This window comes from Suricata suricatta, chromosome 13 (assembly GCF_006229205.1).
Source record: "Suricata suricatta isolate VVHF042 chromosome 13, meerkat_22Aug2017_6uvM2_HiC, whole genome shotgun sequence".
Taxonomy (NCBI): Eukaryota; Metazoa; Chordata; class Mammalia; order Carnivora; family Herpestidae; genus Suricata; species Suricata suricatta.
This window is the reverse complement of record NC_043712.1, coordinates 86160415-86173397: the sequence shown is the minus strand read 5'-3', so window position 1 is coordinate 86173397 and position 12983 is coordinate 86160415. Positions and strand designations below refer to the sequence as shown.

Below are 12983 nucleotides of genomic sequence, written 5' to 3'. Positions count from 1 at the left end.
GAGGTGATAGTCTTTGGGAGATCGTTAGGGTTAGATTAGGTCCTAAGGGTGGACCCCTCATGACAGGATTAATGACCTTACAAAGGAGAAAGAGACGGGAACTGTGTATTCCGAAGGTGAGGATACAGTCAGCCTTGGCAGTCCCTGAACTGGGCAGTGGGCTCCCTCTGGACACCAACCCTGTTAGCGCCTCCATCTTGGGACCCCCAGCTTCCAGAACTGTGAAAGATAAGAGTCTGTTGTACATGCCAGCAGTTTATGGTATTTTATTACAGCCTGAACTAAGACAGCCTGGATTTTTGTGTCCACTTAGGTATTTTGGTCTCTGATTTCATAAATTGCTTCCTGGCGAATGATGGTCTCTCACTGAGTCCTCATAGGACTAACAGCCAGACCCCTGGGGCTGGCCGAGATGATGCCCTTTTCAAACGTGAGTGAGCAATGCCTCTCCACTAAAATCTAGAGTGTAGTACTTTGTGGTCTTGTGACTACTGAGTTTTCTATTTCTGCACGGCGTCCACATGGCCATGTTGGAAGAGGACAGAGCCCAGTGCTCAATCCTCAGGGGACCTGTCCCAAAGCTGCAGCCTGTCCCACCTCCTGCACAATAGGTTCCTACTTAAATAACTCGTAAGCTCCGCAAATCCAGTAGTGAAGGAGACCAGAGAAAAGGAGCATGAACCACAAGAAAAACTCTCTGGAAATGCATCTCATGAAAAGACAGAGGGGTTGGGGAAGGGGTGCCTGGGTGGTTCAGTCGGTTGAGTGTGCAGCTCTTGATTTTGGCTCAGGTCAAGATCTCATGGCTCATGGGATCAAGCCCCAGATCTGACTCCATGCTGACAATGAGGAACCTGCTTGGGATTCTCTCTCTCCCTTTCTTTCTCTCTCTGCCCCTCCCCCCCTCAAAATAAATAAATAAACATTGAAAAAAGATGAAAAGGGTGGGGGTTATTTTTCAATTAGTTAACATGCCTGCAATACCACTTACAGCATCTCGACCCAGGTTCTGTTCATTGTTTCCAGTCCGGCACCTTTAAGGACAGCAAACTCGGGGTCCCTTAAAACAACCCGAAGGAGACAGAGGATTCTCTCACTGTTGTAACTCCTTCTGAATTCCAGGCTGAAAAATCACAGCCTGATCTAAAACAGACATGTTTTTAATGCTCTATCAACTGACATTTGGTGAACATAAAAGAACTGAGGAAGGGTGTGATGCTCAGTCACTAGAGCCATAAACTTTTATGATTTCTGGGAAGTTCACCAAATGACAATAAATCATACCTTCTTCTCTCTCACATCCGTTTCTTGGTAACCCAATAAACTCGGAATTAGACATGTGAGAGGTTACAACACACTGTGCATGTTCACCGACTAGAACATGGACAGTATGTCCTGGTGGGGGGCAGGGACTTCCTGCTGTTATGTCACACAAAACATCCCATCTAGATGGGACCATCAGGGACATCAAAAAAAAAAATCTACTTATTTCAGAATCAGGTTTGGACATGTCTGGTGAAAACCACTTAAGTGCTATGTGGATTTTACCAAAAGAAAATGGGCTGTGTTTTTTAAAAACATATTCTCTTTTTTAAAGTTTATTATTTATTTTGAGAGAGACAGAGATAGCATGAGAGATGGAGGGGCAAAGAGAGAAGGAGAGAGAATCCCAAGCAGGCTCTGCCCTCAGCACAGAGCCTGATGAGGGGCTTGAACCTACAAACCATGAGATCATGACCTGAGTCGAAACCAAGAGTTGATGCCTAACCAACTGTGCCACTCAGGTGCCCCTGATATTTTTTATGTCTTTTTTTTTTTGAGAGACAGAGACAGCACGACCAGGGGAGAGTCAGAGAGAGAGGGAGACACAGAATCTGAAGCAGGCTCCAGGCTCTGAGCTGTCAGCACAGAGTGAGGGGCTTGAACCCACGAACCATGAGAACATGCCCTGAGCCAAAATCAGACGCTCAATCGACTGAGCCACCCAGGTGCCCCTGATTTTTTTTAATGTTTATTTATTTTTAAGAGAGAGAGGGAGACAGAGGATCTAACACGCTCTGAACTGACAGCAGAGAGCCCAGTGTGGGGCTTGAACTTATGAACCATGAGAGCAAAACCACTTGAGCCAAAGCCAGAAACTTAACCAACTGGGGGCGCCTGGGTGACTCAGTTAAGTGGCCGACTTCGGTCTAGGTCATGATCTTGCCATTCTCGAGTTGGAGCCCCACGTCAGGCTCTGTGCTGGCAGCTCGGAGCCTGGAGCCTGCTTCGGATTCTGTTCTCCCTCTATCTTTCTCCCCTTCCCCTGCTCATGCTCTGTCTCTCACTCTCTCAAAAATGAATAAACATTAAAAAAAAAAAAAGAAACCTAACAGACTGAGCCACCCAGGCGAAACGGGGCTGTGCTTTCCAAGTTCAGAGAGCACTGGTGTTAATGATTTGTCATAATGTCCAGCATGGCAGTGATGTGTCGTCGCTGCTCCCCAAAAAGGAACCACGCATCGAAAGGAAGAGAAGCCAGTGTCTGACTGAATAACCAAAATGAATACAAACAACCAGCAAGCTGCCAAGCTGGAGATCACGGCCTCATCACCAGAAAGCTGTTTTCACCCAGGGGTAGTTCAACTCGTAATGTAATGGACGCAAACATTTCTGATGAACTCTAAGATTGCTGATGACCAAAGTGAACAAAGGAACAAAAATCATAAAATGTGCCCAAAGCTTTTAAACATCCTGAATTATTAATTCTTCAGTGGTACTCAGACCTTTTATTTTTGTTGTTTTCTCTTGCTTTTGGGACTCCGGGAGCCCGCAAGAGCCCACTCCCCGCAGCTCAGCACCGCGGCGTCAGGCCATGAAAACTCAGCCCGGGCCTCCTGGATGGTTGGATGTTCAGATGTTTACTCGCCAGCGCACCTGTGCTCCCAGAATTCTCCCACCCAACATTTTACTTTTCACTTGCCTACTTGTATATGTTTGTTTTTAAGGGTCTCAAAGGAGCCCAAAGTTTTGGGAGCTCTTGTGGTATTTTGAATGATTTCTAGAGTATTTAATGATCCTTCAAATAGTGGCAATCAAGAGGTAATAATCACAGGAAGCCGTTTACAAAAATTATACTTTTTCTGCCTTAGGTTTTCAGTGGCCTTTCTAAACATCTAGAAGCCTATTCAGAAAACTAGTTTCTTATGAGAATGCATGAGTCTGAAACGGGAGTAGGAACGATTTCCAAAGGAAAGACATCTTAGGAGCAGGTTAAAAACACTTGGATAAATGTCTATAAACTGGATAGCATTTATCAGCTGTATTTTATAAGAGATGTTGGGTGTGGGTCACCTGGGGGGCTCAGTCGGTTAAGCGTCCAACTTCAGCTCAGGTCATGATCTCACGGTTCATGGGTTCGAGCCTCACATCAGGCTGTGTGCTAACAGCTCAGAGCCTGAAGCCTTCTTGGGATTCTATGTCTCCCTCTCTCTGCCTTCCCCCCCGCCCCCGGCTCATACTGTGTGTGTGTCTCTCTCTCAAAAATAAATAAACATTTAAAGAAAACCCCAAGAGATGTTGGGTGTTTCTATGACGAAATGACACAGTGAATGGTGGAGAAACAAAGTCACAGGATCATGAAAACAGAAAAAAGTGTAAGACTACTACCTGTCAGAAAAGAAAATTAGATTCATTCGATTTTGAAAATGAAACATTATTGGGAGCAAATGTCATCATAGTGTCTCTTGCTTTTTCATCACTGGACCAGTCAAAAAGTGAAATTCTGTGTTTTCTATTATCAGACATGTTTAGATGAACTATTTTTCCTTCACCTGCAGGATTTGTGCTTTAGCTGAAAAAGTTAAACCTGTATTTCCCAAGTCTCCCTCCACTGCTGGTATTCTGGGACTCTGACCTGGGTCTGGGAAGGGCTCCCAGTTTCCACGTTAAGCCCCATAATTCCGAGCTTCATGGCATAACCCAGCGTGATCCTGCTGTGAGGCACACTTAACCTTAAAACACGGAGATCATTTTGGTGGGCCTCCTGCAATCCCACCAGCCCTCGAAGACAGAGAACTTTCTCTGACTGATTGTAGAGGAAAAAAAAAGTCAGCTAGCTTCCAAGCAATGGAAGGATTTGACCCACTATCGCTGACCTTGAACGTGGAGGATGCCGGGTGAGCAGGAATGTGGGTGACCTCTGGGCGGCAGCCAGCAAGCTATCAGCATCCTCAGGCCCACAGCCACAAGGAAGCAGATTCTGCCAATGATCTGAATAAGCCTGGAGGCTGACTGTTTCTCACAGCCTCAGAGGTAAGTACCTTCCCTCCAATATCTTGATTTCAGCCCAGGAGGCCAGCGCAGGGCCCGGTCAAGCCCTCCCGAGCACCTGACCTACAAAACTATGATGACCAGTGAAGGCTGCGTTAGCCGCTGAGTGTGTGTGTGGTGCTTGTCAATAGAAAATGAATATAGTTGGCCATGACATTTATTAAACTCCTAAGTGAACTAATGCCCTTTGAGTGACTTGTCAGCTCTGAAACCGAGGCTATTTATCCACCAGGTGTAATCTCTCATCTAGTACATAGGCGGTCTGCGTTTTTGCCTTTGTTTCATCTGCTGAAAACAAACTCACGCATAGGTATTTTTAAAGAGGGAGAATAAGGCGACCATGTTCACTAGATTTTTTTTCTCTAACTTGTTATAAATTTGGGGCATATTATTTTCATCACTAGCAACACAAAAACAGAAACACGGTAGTGCATAATCCTCTGAGATTTAGTTCTGTCCGAAATGACACAAGACTGTGATTTCCGTACGTAGAGGTGGAGCATGCTCAAACCCGCCGAGACTGTGTCTTGCACTGCGATGTCATTTCGTTTAGGACGTTTGGGGCTGGGATGGTTTATCCAGTGTTTCCTGCCTTTAGTTCACGGACTCTTGCTGTGTTGTTCATGCTGGTTGTGAATTGAGTCTGTTGTGTACACCACCTTCTTCTTTAGATGCTATTTTTAAAAATGTTTATTTATTTTTGAGAGAGAGACAAGGTGAGCAGGGGAGGGACAGAGAGAGAGGGAGACACAGAACGGGAAGCAGGCTCCAAGCTCTGAGCTGTCAGCACAGAGCCTGATGCGGGGCTCGAAGCCACGAACCGTGAGATCATGACCTGAGTCGAGGTTGGACGCTCAACCAACTGAGCTTCCCAGGTGCCCGAATACCATGTTCTTCTAAAAAGAATTAAACCTATTTTAAGGTTTATTAGCCCTCTCTCCCCTTTTTTAAAGTTTTACAATGTTCTTGCAAAGCTCTGGCTTCAGGCTGTGACCCAGGCTGACTCAGGACTGTCAGAGAGTTACTTGGGAGTAACGGGCACGGTGGTGCTATTCTGAGTCAGGAACCAACAGCACCGTTCAGGGCCTTGGATGTGAATTACGAGCCAGACCAAAGCTGCGCTGAGCAAGGAGTCCACCTCCTTTCTCTGCGTTAGGAGAGACGTGAAGGTGGTACTTTGATTGAGTGTGAAATACTTGATGGTAGGAGTGTTCCATGTAGCATTTGTGCTCCTTTCTTCCCTTAGTGTTGCATTTAGGGCATTTAGTGAGTGTCCCCTCCGCCTCCTTGCCTGACCCGTGTCAGGTGCTGAGATGATGAAAAGTGTAACAAAGGGAAACGGGGGTGGGGGGCTCAGGAGCAGGCAATGTGCCAAGGGTGACGCAGACTGGCCCGTGACATTCTGAGGGTCCCAGAAGGGGTGGCCACGTAGTGTGACAAGGAGCTAGGGAAGCCTTCCAGGGTGACACACATGAACGTGGAGGATGCAGTGGGAGAGCCCAGGGAGAGAAGGGACATTTCAGGAAAAAGGACACAAAGACATGGAGAAAGGGGTGAGTGAGCAAAACAGGACACTGGGCAACTAGCATGCCCAGAGATGCTTCTAGGGACCAAACATCGGATTTATGGAAATGACGGTTGGCAGAGGGACCAGAGACACAGGCGGGACTGATTCTGTGAGATTTCGATAAGAAATGCAGACAAGGAGTCACAGGAAAGTCTGAAACTCGTAATAAAATCCAAACGTGTTAGCACAGGGCTCACTTCGTCAACATATATACTAAAATTGGAGTGACACAGAGGTTAGCATGGCCCCTGGGGAAGGATGACAAACACATTCATGAAACACTCCATATTTTTTCTGAACAAACAAAAAGAAAAATAAAAACAAATGTTAGCACAGCTATATTCTAAGATGTTTTGGAGGTCATGTTCTTTCCTGCTCCATAATTCATACAGAAAATATCAGCGACATTAAGAGTAAAATGTGGGGCGCCCAGGCGTATCAGTGGTTTAAGTGTCCACTTCATCTCACACCATGATCTCACAGTTTGTGAGTTCGAGCCCCTTGTCGGGCTCTGTGCTGACAGCTCAGAGCCTGGACCCTGCTTCCTATTCTGTGTCTCCCTCTCTCTCTGCCTCTCCCCTGCTCCTGCTCTGTCTCTGTCTCTCTCTCTAAAAAATAAATAAACATTAAAAAGACAGTAAAACTTAATGTTGAGAGTCAACAGAGAGTCTCTGGACAGAAGAAGTGCAGGCTCCCTGTGTGTGTCCAGGGACATTCTGCCTCTCTTTTCCTTTTTCTTCCTTTCCCTCCTGTTGGATGATCAATATCCTTATTTTCCTGTTGATCTGGCTTTTTTGGAAATAGCCAGCAAACCTAATTCAAGCTAGGGCTTAGAAGCCCACGAGAGGGCAATGCCCGGCACGGAGACGTGACATAAAGTTATAAAAATGTGAGTATTAGGGAGGTAGGCAAGTAAGAGAAATAGCTGACAGCTGGCCTCGAGGCAGCTTCCGGGGCACCTGCTCTGTGCTGGAGAGACGGACGCGTGTGCCGTGGCTCTGTCCTCCAGGGCCGCCTGCGGCCCCCTGTCTTCACAACAACGGTGACTCCAGGCCGCCGAGCTCGTGTTCCATCTCCTCCGTGGACACTTTCTCATCACTCCAGGGGCATCTGTTGCTGCTTTAAATTTCTGGAGTACTTTCCGGCTATTCTGCTTTTCTGTAAACAACATTATTTCGTGTTTAGGGCACAAATAGTTTCTTCGCTTGGGAGCGATAATAACTAGATCTTGTACTCCAGGTCTCTTCTATTTCTGTGACTGCTGAGGGGCAAACAGAAGAGAGAGTGTTTGGTTAAAAGTAGAAGAACGTGTCAGGGTGGGTTCACAGCAACAGAAAATATAATTTAATGATTCAGGGGCACACACAGGCTAGGGGTGTAAGTCCTAAGTGGAGGTCAGTAGGTCAGCCGCTGCCGAGCCGTATGTGGGCTGTTGCATCACGTTCCCGATTGGCCACAGAAACAAGAGCCCTGCCCTTCTGTAGCATCCCCTTCCTTGTGATTCTGATTTTCTATCACATCCTCCTGACCTGCACGTCATCTCTGTGCCGATCTACAGAGATCTATTATTACCACGTAAGCCGGATAATTTTTCCTTCTCACCAAATGCTTCCCACTCAACAATTATTTGGGAGACAATGGAACCAATTACTTGAATTCAAATACGTGTAAGATAATCAGTAATATTAGACAGCAAATTAGACAGCATTTTCTCAAAGTAAGAGTTTATGATTGAACTATAACTTTTAATTATATTGGTAAATTCTATTTTTGTTCTTTCTAAAGTATGCCGCAGGCTTAAACTTTCTGAAAGTGAGGGACTCTGGAGAAGAAGCCATTTGGTTCCTTCATGTGGTCTGTCCGCAGTAATGTATCTCAGACAGGAATGGAAAATTGCTTTTATTCTTTGTATAATATCTGATTGATTGATTGTGGCTGACTGGAGAAGAAGGCAGTGGTTGATTAGTCATGTCTGCCAGGAATGGGAGAGGGACAAATATGTAAGAACTTTGGACAGTGGGGTCTTTACTACCAGTGTCTGAAAATGTGGCTGCAATCCATTTCTCCTTTTTTCCCCCCTAAGTTTATGTATTTGTTTTGAGAGAGACAGAGAAAGCACGAGGAGGGAGGGGCAGAGAGAGAGAGAGAGAGAGAGGAAGACTCTCAAGCTGACAGCTTAGAGCCTGATGCCATGAACTGTGAGATCATGACCTGAGCCCATCAAGGGTCAGCTGCTTAACCAACTGAGCCACCCAAGAGCTCTGCAATCTGTTTATTCCATGACCATCATTGCTTAGAGGTTTAGAAGAATATCCTAATATCTAGTGGGGAAAAAAAGGAACGTAAGTGGCATGCATTCAAATCTCATTTTTTAAATAGAAATCTCTTGTATAATAGTGTTTGGCTAAGTGTCAAGACAGCAAAAACCACTACCGTATATGGAGGGGCCACTCCATGCCAGAGGTGGTTCTATATGTTTTCCTGCAGCTAGCCAGGTGTTGCATATACTCAGATATTTAACTGTCTTAAGCATTTTCTAAAACACAAGAGACAGAAAAGGTTCAAGGGAGGTTCTTGCAAAATAAACATAGAGAAGCCCTTTTATATCATTATATGAAGGGTAGATTTTATATTCAAAACAACTCACTGAGAACTTTTAAGGAAGGTAATAACTGTAATCATATATTTTTTAGAAAGTTTAAAGGGGATTCCAATAAAAATGAATCAGGAGATTAACACGTAGATGATGCCACTCTGCTCCAAAATTACAACTCTGAGGGATCAAATACATAAGAGGAAAGCAAAGATAAACAGGTACGCTCCTCAACAAAATCCACAATGCCGCGGACAGGAAGGGAGGGAGAGAGCTGTAAGTGAAGCTGAAGTCATCGGGTTAATGATGCCAGGTTGTGTCCATCACATTCCTGTATGCAGGGATTGTTTTTCAAGACACCGGTAAGCACGTGAAGTCGGGGCCTACAGTGAGACTTTCCACCCTGAAATGAGGCAGAGGGGCCAGCTATGACGACAGTTGAGCCTACCTCTTGTACGAAGCCACAGGCCTGAGCAGCAGGGATCAGAGACCAGCCTCACGACCAGAGCTGAACCAAGCCATTGCTGGTCTGCGTGTCCCTAACCTTATCAGGGGCGGGAGCTCTGTGCCATTGCAAACCCGGTTCTGATGGAGAAGCCTGGGAGCCCAGGCTTGTAACCCCCAAAACAGCACATACATGTGTGTACATGCACACACACACACCACATCACACCACACGTCATGCCTCGCCCCCCACGCACCATATCACCACACCACACCCCCTATACAGTTTACAGGTTGAGATTCTTCTACTCATCGGAGCCCACAAGTTAAATTTACTAACCCCATAAAGAAATCTCATGCTAAAAATAACAGCAAAATTAATACCAAAGGACTAGCTGAAGGCATATGATTTAAGTTTGACAAAGATTTTAACATTAGGATGCATGAGAACCTCCAGAAGATAAATAAAACAATCATGTCTGTTAAGCTGAGGAAAGTGTGAAACATGAACAGGCAGATGTGAAATAAGAACAGGCTGCTGTGGAGAGTACCAGTTAGGGAGATGTCCATCCTGCAAGATGGAGAAGGCAACCCTTTTACAAAGGGATTTAAAAAAATGAAAAGTCTCTTTGCTTGATAACTGGATGCATGTGTTTAAAATTGTTCCCTTAATCAACTGGGCAGGAACCTGCTGGGTGCCCAGTATGGGATGCTGTGAAAGATGAATCTTTCCAGGCTTCTGTATGAGTTTGAATGTTTTCAGCTGTAAGAAGGAGAAAGCCAGTTACAAACTCCTTTAAGCAACAGACAGATTTAGCTTACACAACAAGAAGTCTGGGGCAGGGCAGCTCCAGAAATGGTTCATTCAGAAACTCAGCAATGTCATCAAGGATCCAGGCTGTGGGGTGTCTGGGGTTGCTCAGTAGCTGAGGCGTGCAGCTCTTGGTTTTGGCTCAGGTCATGATCTCATGGTTTGTGAGATCAAGTCCTGTGTTGGATTCTTTACTGACAGTGCAGAGCCTGCTTGGGATTCTCTCGCTCCTTCTCTCTCTGCCCATCTTCTGCTCCCTCATGCACATGTGCACCCATGTGCCCTCTCTCTTTCTCTGCCCAGAATAACTCCCCTCATGGTCCCGACATGGCTGCTCTCGTTCTGGGCATTCACATGCAGGCATCAACAAGCATACAGGACACCAGAAGGAGGAAAGGGACCATTTCTTTCAGATCTACTTCTTGACTTAGTCTGTTCATGGTTTACCTGGTGGAGCTGGACATGGCGCCCAGCCGACTCTGAAGGCAAGGAAGGTGGGCATCAGGAGGTAGGACAGAGGCATCAAATATTAGCACATGGATGCTTGTTAGTAATTCTGGGTCATCTTAGCTGCCACAGGTCCTCACGGCAAGACTCTGGAAACCAAGGCATCATAGACTGGTTTCTCCTCACATCCTCACCACAGAAGCCAGAAAATACCAGGCAACTGGAATATTCTGGCAAGAGTCTTGGGTATGAGATTTGTACAGCTGTCCCACAGAGGAACAGCGGGGGACACACCACATCCTCCTGTCTGCCAGCCCATCGCTTGGCTGATAGTTTCCTTTACGAAACGCTCCTCTTTACCTTGTGACTGGTTTTGATCCTGAATATGAACTTACCTTGTTTTATTTTTGTTACTCTTTTAATTTTGTTCTCTTTTTGTTTCCCAATTGTCTCCACTTCTCTCCATTTATTATACTAGTTCCCATCCCTTTATCTTTGACCTCCTCCAACTCACACAGTTTTTAGAGTTTTATTCAGGCATAGTTGGGTTTTGTTTTGTGATCGCTTGTGAGGAACTTTTCTCTTAAGTGGCAAATTTATCCTGTTTTCATCAACTAATATGGCAGACTTATTTATTTGTTCCCCTGTGATCTGTTTATTTCTGTTTAAAGTCTTCCTTTGAGCCCTACATATTTCTATATTGTTTTCTTTGCTTTTATGATTTATTCCAATAATTTTAAGATTAAGTAAACATATATTTGGTTACTCTGGAGGTTAACTTTTATAAGGTTAAAGTATGCACATTTTAAGTATACATGGTAGAATATGGACATAAAACTCTATTTCCTGATTTTTTTAACCTCTTCCTTCTTTTTGGTTCAGAAAAAAAAATTACAGCATCAATGACATGGTATTTGGTCAAGGACTGAGGAAACTAACAGATTGTGAAGAGAAAATCCTCTCTGAGGTCGCCAGACCTTTGTCAGGGCTTCAGGCAAACGCCACCTTTCTGCAGGTGTATTCTATGCCACTGACATTAATTTTTATGGTTATACTTTGGAGCATGCACCATTTCACTTTCCTGATCATTTTGATTTCTACAGAATATGGTTGAAACTTGACAAATTAACCTTTGTTTTTTTTTAAATTAAGGGGCACCTGGGTGGCTCAGTCATGTAAGCATCCAACCCTTGATTTCAGCTCAGCTCATGATCTCACACACAGTTCCCGAGATTGAGCCCCACATTGGGTTTCTCGCTGACAGCATATGGCTTGGCTGAGGTTCTCTCTCTCCCTTGCTTTCTGCCTCTCCCCCACTCACACTTTCTCTATCTCTCTCAAAATAAATAGAAAAAAATTAGTAGAGGCTTCAAAAAAAAAAAAAAAGCTCAGGAGAGACCTGGACCTTGTAGCCTAAAGGAAAACAACTCAGATAAACAAAAAAGGAATCTTTTCTATTCCTCTAGTGAAAAACAACTCTCCAGTTTTGTCAGAAAATTGAGAAGACCTGTTTGATTTTAGAAGCCACTGGGGTGCCATTTAACGCAACAGCAATTGTGCATGAAATGCCACAAACACGAAGGTATCAGAGAACACACGGCCATAAAACAGTACAGCAGGCAGTTCTGGAGATGACGGGGGGAGGATATGAAAATGATAACTTATCAAAGATGTGTAGCTGCTGGCCATGATAAACAGAGAATAGTTAAAAATTCATTTGCAACCATGTAACTGAGTGTAAGTTTTATATCTGACACTTGATAATAATTTATATTCAGCCAAATACACACTTTCAGGGGAAGATCTTTATTACGGCTGAAGAACAGTGATCAAACAGGAACAAAATATTTAGATGCTGAACACCCATTTAATGGACTCAAGAAACTGGGCCCAAATCAGAAGTAGAGCATAAACTTCTTGAATGTTGGAAGGGTATTATTTCCAAATTGTGTGAGGAAGCACTTCTTTTCCTTATTCTCAACTATGTTAATCCCATTCCACAGGGTGCAGAAGACCAGATGCATAGACAGCACGTAGTTTTCTATAATGCAGAAATGGTGTGTTTGGTTCCTTCTAATCTAATGGAGAAGGCACATCTACAAAGTGACGATGTGCTTTTGTGTTGATATTTGGCTCTTGAGAAGATCACTGCACTTCAAGTGCGTTGGTTTTTGATGGTTAATCATGGTGGCTAATGAGGATGAGTTGCTTGCACAGGCCTTTGGATCTTTGGGCCCATCAAACAGGTCTTGCATTTACTCATGGTCCTCCAGCTGACTGCAGAGAGCTTCTCCCTTGGCCATAACTGTCTCCTTCCTCTGGGAATGGGTTTCTTTTTGTGCACTTTGCCATGAGCACTAAGATAAACACAGGCCAATTTTTGTCCTTAGGAAGGAACTTGTAGGATAGATAAAACATGCACAAAAGTAAATGAAATAGTAGGCGGGGTCTCCTACGAGCCATGAGAGTGGTATTACTATGATGTCAAATGGCAACCCCTCAGAGATATTCACAGGCTGATCCTCAGAACCCATGGATATGTACCTTACGTGGCACTGGGACTGCAGCTTTGAGTAAGTTAAAACTTTTTAGATGAGGTGATTGTCCTGGATTGTTTGGGGGGGCCCAATGTAATCACAAAGGCCATTATAACCGAAAAGGAAAAGAGGGATGGTCAGGTATCAGAGTCAGAGGGATATCATGCTGTGTTTTTGGAGGTGGATCAGGAGCCACAAACCAAGAAATACAAACACCCCTATGATGCATAAATGGCAAGGAAACGAGTTTTCTTTTAGAGTCTCTAGATGAAA

The 12983-nt window shown here is 44.6% G+C and overlaps 1 non-coding gene across 1 annotated transcript; it reads left to right on the top strand.

Moving 5' to 3' along the window:
• Positions 1-6069: 6069 nt before the first annotated feature.
• LOC115277145 lies at positions 6070-6171 on the top strand. Its single transcript, XR_003902253.1, has one exon. It is a non-coding gene; the product is annotated as a U6 spliceosomal RNA (small nuclear RNA).
• The last annotated feature ends 6812 nt before the right edge of the window (positions 6172-12983 follow it).